A 9,035-nucleotide genomic window follows, 5' to 3' on the forward strand; every position below is an offset into this window, starting at 1 on the left:
ACTGATTTGTTTCTATTTTTGCATTTGTAGTTTCTTTGTTGTTAAAAGCTGCTTGTGTTTAAACATTGTTGTTTTTAATGGTAATATTGATGAAGTAATGATGCATGTTTTGAATTAATTATCTCGCATCCGCTCATTTTTTCTTCTCTTATATCAAAAACAAAAATACATCAGTGTTTCTCCCATTCACTTTTCTTTATCATAACTTTTGTTTTAGCAAAGATTTGAGGGAGGATGACGAAAATAAAATACCCATAGTTGCTGACTGTATGCTTTCGGATAAAATCCTACTGATGATGTACATGCATTGTTTCAAATCCCCAAACACTGGAGAGATAAGAAGTTAATCCCTAGTCAACCACTTCGAGCCTAGAAGTAGGCGTTTCTTTCGGATCTAAAAAAACCTTACATTAAACCTGGGGCAGGGTAGTGTTCAGTTAATCTAACTACACACTCGGATTATAAGACGAAATATCCTGTCTAAGGATCAATCACATGATATTCTTCGCACACATCCTGAAGTGTCGAGGGAACCTTGCAAAATCCAAAAGTTATGTTGGTTGTTCTCCGAATGACCAATGACTTGGTAGTCATAATTTTCCAAAAAAAATCAAAGAAAGAGCCCGCTAAGTCGAATACCCAAAAAGGAGACTTAGGCAAAAACCGGGGCAATCCCGACGGACTAAAGCTTCAAAAAGCGGTCCAAGCAAAAGTTAGGGATCAAAACAAAAATCAAAGGAGGTCACGAAAACCCTCAACAAAATAAAAACAAGATTTAGTGACCACCATATCAAGAATCAAAGGGTCACCAATATCCATGAAGAGCAAAATAAAATGACTGTCATTTCAAAAAGATCTTACACTGCTGAAATCTCGTAAGAGTAAGTGTGTGTCGAATTAATTGAATGTAGGATTGGAGATCATCGTGAAGAATGGGTGGGTTAAAACAAAACTTCGAGCCTCATATCCTTTGTTTCAATAACCATGAACCAAGCCACGCTACAACCCTCAAAAGACCTAATTGAGGTACGGTTATTTCCGAAAGCATATTACAGCAAAATTGCGTAAACTGACTCCTAAAGATTTGCTAATATTCAACATCAATGTCATTATTCTCGTTGTGTCTTTCACACTTTAAATTGCTAAATCAGCATTACATCTGGACTCATGGTCTACTCGTCACACACTATCACATCATTTCAATAATAAGTCTTTTCAAAACCTGCATAAGTATCACATTAAAATTACCATTTCTGAACAAACAATTTTAACTGCAAGACAATACTTGACGTCAGGGAAATTCCAACAATAAGGAACAATCAGAGGAACTTGGACATTCGTTAGTGCTGACCCGAATCAAGACTACCTCACAACCTATGAATCCGAGACATGTCGCCTAAACATCAGTTGGTCATAGGAAGATTACTCCAAGAAATTGGTCAGTCTTAAACAGTCTCCAACATCTGTTAATAAATGTGCAAATCATTTCAAGAATCAGTTGATCCAGAGCAAATCATCTCAGGACTCTATTAACTAGGGGCAGATCACCTAGAGGTTCTTGTGGTCAGGGGAAGACCCCTTCAATATTCAGTTAGGGTGAGTTAAGTCGCTTTAACGCTCATGTCAAGGCAAGCTACCTCAAGAGCACAAGAAAGTCAACCACTCCAAAAGTTGGTTAACCAAGGATAAATCCTTTCATGGATCAAAATTCTGGGGCAATCCATCTCTAAATTACGGTATAATTGCTTTCAAAATCCTTTCGAGGGAAACAGTTTGCATAGACCCATCACATTGGGGAAAGATGAGCCATACAGGAGCGAGTCCTCTCCATGTTTCAAGCAGTTCAAGCAAAAGCTTTTTTCGCAAGTCAGCAAATGCAGAGTTCAAGATGAGTGTCGGGGAATCATGTTATCACCCCCATCCAATAACCTTTTGGCAGACAAAAGCCTTTCTGCAAAGAACCTTCTCTTCCATATCCCACGTAGGGGCATTTTGAAAGCCTTCAAATCATTACATAAATCATCATCATGCATTAGTCATGTCGCTTTGCTCTAGCATAAAGCCATGCATATCATATCATTTATCAGGCATAACCCCCCATAACATGAACCTGACATCAAAAAGCCTTGAAACACAAAACCTTTTTCAAAAGCCCAGTTCCCGTCTGGCAATTTATTTCAAAACCTAGTTCCCGTCTGGCAATTTATTTCAAAACCTAGTTCCCGTCTGGCAATTCATTTCAAAGTCCAGTCCTCGTCTGGCAATTTATTTCAAAGTCCAGTTCCCGTCTGGCAACTTATTTCCAAAGCCCAGTTCCCGTCTGGCAAACCTTTTTCAAAAATACCAGTTCTCGTCTGGTAAATTATCTCTTAATACCAGTTCTCGTCTGGTAGGTCACTTATTTCGATACCAGTTCTTGTCTGGTAGTCAATTATTTTCACCAGTTCTCGTCTGGTAACCTATTTTAAAAAAGTCAGTTCCCGTCTGACAAACAAAAACAAATTCAGTCCCGTCTGACATTTCAATTATTTTCACCAGTTCGCGTCTGGTAACATACCCTTCGAGTGTTGTCCTCATCTGGCAGTTCAATCTCCTTCACCAGTTCTCATCTGGAAGTTCCCATTTAAAGTCCAACCTCATTGGCAATCAAGAATTAAACCCTACAAAAACATCCAATTACCCAGTTGCATTCCCACATGCATCACACGAATCATCCATACATGGTTTTCCTACCAAGCAGAAAATTCAAAAAACACAATCATATCAATCATCAACATACTTATGCATAACCTTATACAAAATAAAAATCATTCGCATTCCTACATGCACAACCAAATATCCCCAGCAATTGCATACTTGCATACATCCCATGTATCATCCCATGCATGGAAATCCTACCTAAAGTGGGACATCATACAAAAATCAAATATAAAATGTCTGGATCCAAGGTCCTTCATGTATATCTTGGACATTCCTCATTCCAAATGAAGTTATTACCCTGCATATGCTCGTAGGGTTATTTCTCAGCAAATCATTTTTCAACTTTTTTTAATAATGATATTCCCAGCAATTTTCTTTACAATCATCGCTCCCCAAGCAGAGGTTATCCTAAAAAGTCTCTTATGAGCTTTTTCCCCTGCAGAGCATTTCCAATATGTCTCCCTCAAAAGGAGTATTTTCTTAAAAATTCCCCCAACAGACGAATATTTGAGATACTGCTTCATTTATCTGAAGAATCTCATTTCTCTGTTTGAGATATTGCTTCATCAATTTGAAGAATCTCATTTGTTTTCTAGAGATACTGCTCTAAGTATCCTCGGAGAGTCTTAAATTCAATTAAGGTATCATTCCCTTGTTCGGAATGTCTTAATTCTATCATATAAGATGCTGCTTCGACTCGATACAGAGAGTCTCATTTTTACTGTTTGAGATGCTGCTTCATCAATATGAAGAGTCTCATTTCAGATTCTTTTTTAGAGATACTGCTCTAATATCCTCGGAGAGTCTTAGATTCAATTAAGGTATTTTTCCCTTGCTGGAATATCTTAATTCTATCATATAAGATGCTGTTTCGACTTGATACAGAGAATCTCGTTTTTACTGTTTGAGATACTGCTTCATCAATATGAAGAGTCTCATTTCAGATTTATTTTAGAGATACTGCTCTAAGTATCCTCGGAGAGTCTTAGATTCAATTAAGGTATTTTTCCCCTGCTGGAAAATCTTAATTCTATCGTATAAGATGCTGCTTCGACTCGATACAGAGAATCTCATTTTTACTGTTTGAGATACTGCTTCATCAATATGAAGAGTCTCATTTCAGAATTTTTTAGAGATACTGCTCTAATATCCTCGGAGAGTCTTAGATTCAATTAAGGTATTTTTTCCCTTGTTGGAATATCTTAATTCTATCATATAAGATGCTGCTTCGACTCGATACAGAGAATCTCACTTTTACTGTTTGAGATGCTGCTTCATCAATATGAAGAGTCTCATTTCAGAATTTTTTAGAGATACTGCTCTAAGTATCCTCGGAGAGTCTTAGATTCAATTAAGGTATCTTTCCCTTGTTGGAATATCTTAATTCTATCATATAAGATGCTGCTTCGACTCGATACAGAGAATCTCACTTTTACTGTTTGAGATGCTGCTTCATCAATATGAAGAGTCTCATTTCAGGTTTTTTTAGAGATACTGCTCTAATATCCTCGAAGAGTCTTAGATTCAATTAAGATATTTTTTTGCCTTGCTGGAACATCTTAATTCTATCATATAAGATGCTGCTTCGACTCGATACAGAGAATCTCACTTTTACTGTTGAGATGCTGCTTCATCAATATGAAGAGTCTCATGCCAGATTTTCTTTAAACTGCTAGCATCCTGGAAAACTCTTGAGATTTAGCTAGGGATGTCATTCTATTACTAACATATCTCGACCATAACGTCCAAGATATTGTTCTGACAATTCCCAGAAAGTCTTGGCTGTTTCATTTTACTTTAGGATAACGTCTCTCACTATTTCTCACTGCATTTTCTTCCTTGCATTTCAAAGGACAAAATTTGGGTCTTTTCGTATTTAATTACCTTCCACTACGAATGTATGAAGACTGTTGTCGTTCTTACCTTCTAGTTCAAGATAATGAAATAGGGGCAGCTGTCATACCCCAATTTTGTCCGGCCATTTTGGTTTAATCCATGAGATTTCTTTGTTTCAAAAGTCCCATATTTAGAATTTGCATTTTTTAGAAACATGTATGTGTTTTTTTTTAAAATTAAAAGTCCCATGTTTAGATTTTTTGTATTTTAAATAGAATTGTGTTTTTTTTAATTTAAAAGTCCCATGTTTAGATTTTTTGTATTTAAAATAGAATTGTGTTTTTTTTAAATTAAAAGTCTCATGTTTAGATTTTTTGTATTTAAAATAGAATTATGTTTTTTTAAATTAAAAGTCCCATGTTTAAATTTTTTGTATTTAAAATAGAATTGTGTTTTTTTTTAAAATTAAAAGTCTCATGTTTAGATTTTTTTTGTATTTAAAATAGAATTGTATTTTTTTTTAGTCATTATACTTAAATTATAAATTTGTTTTTTAAATTAAGTCATTATACTTAAATTAGAAATTTGTTGTTTTTAAAATTAAGTCATTATACTTAAATTAGAAATTTGTTGTTTTTAAAATTAAGTCATTATACTTAAGTTGGAAATTTGTTGTTTTTTTAAAAAAAGTTGAAATTGACTAGCACAAATAAATATTGAGTTAAATTTTTTTATTTAAAAAAAGAGCTTAAAAGATAATTACATAATTAAAATTTAATTCAAAAAAATTCCTAATAATCCAAAACAATTGCATAACTGGCCAAAAAGAGAAATTCCAAATTAAAGTTTGTACATGTTACAAGCAATCCCTAAGTTCATAATCCAAAAGGTCTCTGTTACATCAGAAATAATTTTATTAAAAAATTGGAACAAGACACAGTAGTTTGAGGCAAATTTCACAGACTCTTCCAAAAGCTCTTTTGAAAGTTCCCAATTCAAAAGCAACTCTTCAGAACTTTCCCAAAAAATCTGTTGAATAATAGTGCCCCTTTTTTCAATAAATCAGCATCAACATCACTTCACCTGCAAAAAACCAATTCAAAATCAAAAAACAGCTTATTCAAAAAGCACTTTTCAAAAGCGCTTAAAAAATTGAAAAATAACTAAACAAATTACTCAGTTTGAAGCTTTATCCATAAGGTTAACATAAACATCCAAAAAGCACTTTTGGCATTAGCTTAAAACATAATAAACCAAATCCCACATAATCTGGGATGGGAAATTCAAAAAGCAAGGAGTTTCTTAAAGACTGTATCTGATCTTCAAAAATGAAAGAGGAGAGGTTAACAGGAAAACAACACAGTAAGAATTCTTCTCAAAACCTAAACAGCAACAACACAGCAAAGTAATTTTTTTTCCTCTCAAAAACAAAAACCTTAAACCAGAAATGCATAGCAAGAACAACAAACACATCAAGAACAACATATACACAACATAATTTTTTTTTCAAAAAAACCTAAAGAACATAACAACACAACAACAATAACAGAAATGCTCGGTAATCCTTCACCGACGATTCACGAATCGATCAATAATCGAAGGAGAAGAAGAGAGATAGAGTTGGGAAAGAAAAGAAATAACAGAATCATAAGAGAGAAGCGAAAAAACTCGACAATACCTTTTCGGAATTGATTCGCTTCCGCTCTTCATCTTTCAACTTGAGCATCGTCGTTCTGCATTCCATCTTCAAGCCACAACCACGACGATCTCCCACGACCCTCTCTCGATTCAGAAAAACCTAACCCGATTTCCATCCACCGTAACACCATCTTCACCGGCGTAACCTCCACCATTCCGACAACCACTTGCCGCCGCCAATAACGGCCTTCACCACCGTACTCTCGTTCACGCCGTCGTACTCTCGCTCACGCCGTTGTGGAGGTCCGCTTTTCTCCTTCTCTCATTTCCTATCCCATTTTACTCCCACTATCTGCAAACCTAATTTGTGACGTGTAACTTTGGAGTGTTTTGATATTGTTTTTTTATTTACCATCATTATTATTATTTTTATTTATTTACTTAAAATATGATAGGAAGAAGAAACACACAGGATGAGTTGATTCATTTTTATGAGTTTTGGGCCCAATCAATAGATACACCCCACTTCATTATTCATACCCCCCATACGATTGGTTCATACTGATTGTTTTAGAATGTTAATTAGAAAAATATTTTAGAATTTTTAATTTAATTTAGAATGATTTTAGAATTTAATTTTTGTTAACATTTTAGAATTTAATTAGATTTCTTTTTTAGGAATGATTGTAGATTAATTAGAATTATAAAGAGATTTAGAATTATTTTAGAATTTTAATTTAATTTAGAATGATTTTAAAATTTAATCTTTGTTAACATTTTTAGAATTTAATTAGATTTCTTTTTTAGGAATGATTGTAGATTAATTAGAATTATAAAGTGATTTAGAATTATTTTAGAATTTTTAATTTAATTTAGAATGATTTTAGAATTTAATCTTTGTTAATATTTTAGAATTTAATTAGATTTCCTTTTTAGGAATGATTGTAGATTAATTAGAATTATAAAGAGATTTAGAATTATTTTAGAATTTTAATTTAATTTAGAATGATTTTAAAATTTAATCTTTGTTAAATATTTTAGAATTTAATTAGTTTTTATTTTTATTTTTAGAAATGATTGTAAATTAATTAGAATTATAAGGTGATTTAGAATTGTTTTAGAATTTTAATTTAATTTAGAATGATTTTAGAATTTAATCTTTACTAGTATTTTAAAATTAATATTTTGGATAATAGTTTAGAATTGAGATTTTCGATTGTTTAATATTGTTTTGAGTTTTAATTTAATGATATTTTTGTTAATTGCTTAAAATTTAGTTATTTGTTTTAGATTTAACATTTTATTACAATTCTCTTGTTATTTCATGTTGATTTCAACTAACACCTAACATTTAACGATTAACTCTAATTTTTTAATTTCCGCAATTAACACCTAACTCTTTTAAATCCCGCTTCTAATATTTATTTATTTTTGCGTATTTACTTTACTTCGCTTTATGCTATATCATTGTACATTCTTCATCTCATCTTAAAATGAACCTAAAAATAATAAAGACTTAAAAATACAAAAAGATTATAATTCCCATGCCATCAATTCAAACCAATTTTTAAACAAATAGAACTTCTCGATTCAAAGTCGAGCCCATTTTAAATGCCTTTGTAAGTCGATCGCTTGAAAAAACATCGCCATCAACCTCACATGGCTTACTCTTGGGCCTTCTTACAATGAGACCTATTCGATTTTAATTAATTCAATTCATTCACAAGAATGCAAATTTTAAAACCTCGATCCGACATCGAAAGTTAAATTAAAATACTTAATCACATCTAAACAACACTTCATTTGAAAATGAAAAAAAGGGATGGTTTTGAGTTTTCAACTCCTCTCCTCGATTATTTGAATACGAGTTTTCTTACTCGGTTAGTCAAATAGTCGTCATTTCTAATTCATTTAAGTACAAACAAATCCAATCCTTTTATAATAAGAAACCAAAAAGGGAGATAACTTTGAGTCTTCAATTTTTCTCCTCGACCATTTAAATACAAGTTCTCTTACTTGGTTATTCAAATAATTGTCATTTCTTTACAAACTTCCAAACCCGACTAAATCAAATTATTTTCATAATAAGTTAAATAAAAAGGGAGATGACTTTGAGTCTTCAACTTCTCTCCTCAATTGTTTGAATACGAGTTCTCTTACTCGGTCAGTCGAACTATTGTCATTTTTTGAAAACATATAACCTAATAAAATCATTTTCATATCAATACTATACGAAAAGGGAGATGGCCTTGAGTTTTCAATTCCTCTTCTCAAATGCTTGGATATGAGTTGTCTTACTCAACCATTCAAGTACTTGTCGTCTACGCTAAAATACGTCAACCTTATCTAATCTAGTTTTCATAAATATTCAGATGAAACAGAAAACGGTCTAGAGTCTTCTATTCCTTTTCCCGATTATTAGGATACGAGTTGTCTTACTCGACCGTCCGAGTAATCGTCATCCATTCAAAATACCTTAACTATTATCAACTCCTTTCACAATAAAGGATGAAAAGGGAGATGGTCTAGAGCCTTCGATTCCTCTCCTCGACTATTAGGATACGAGTTGTCTTACTCGAATATCCGAGTAATCGTCATCCAACAAAATATCTCAACACATCAAATCTATTTTTTCTCGCCCTCGTGCGATCGAAACCAATCAAAACATCCGACATATTAATCCAACTTGTCACCCCCGTGTGACCAAAACTTTGTCCAGAAAGAACACTATTTAATCCTTTCTAATGCGCACAACAAACTAATGCTTAAGCCTCCGCCGAGAGTAGACAAGCCAGCGTTTAGCCTTTAGAACGCGATCTAAACAATTGTTCGATAAAAGACACCAACCAACCGTAGTTCCC

General features: G+C 33.0%; 1 long non-coding RNA gene across 1 annotated transcript; it reads right to left on the bottom strand.

The window, feature by feature from the left end:
* Positions 1-5,353: 5,353 nt before the first annotated feature.
* On the bottom strand, positions 5,354-6,568 carry LOC127106321 (uncharacterized). The gene is made up of 2 exons (XR_007795330.1): positions 6,215-6,568; positions 5,354-5,619 (listed from the first exon to the last, which is right to left on the bottom strand). It is a non-coding gene; the product is annotated as an uncharacterized LOC127106321 (long non-coding RNA).
* Between the last annotated feature and the right edge of the window lie 2,467 nt (positions 6,569-9,035).

This window comes from Lathyrus oleraceus, chromosome 7 (assembly GCF_024323335.1).
Source record: "Lathyrus oleraceus cultivar Zhongwan6 chromosome 7, CAAS_Psat_ZW6_1.0, whole genome shotgun sequence".
Taxonomy (NCBI): domain Eukaryota; kingdom Viridiplantae; phylum Streptophyta; class Magnoliopsida; order Fabales; family Fabaceae; genus Lathyrus; species Lathyrus oleraceus.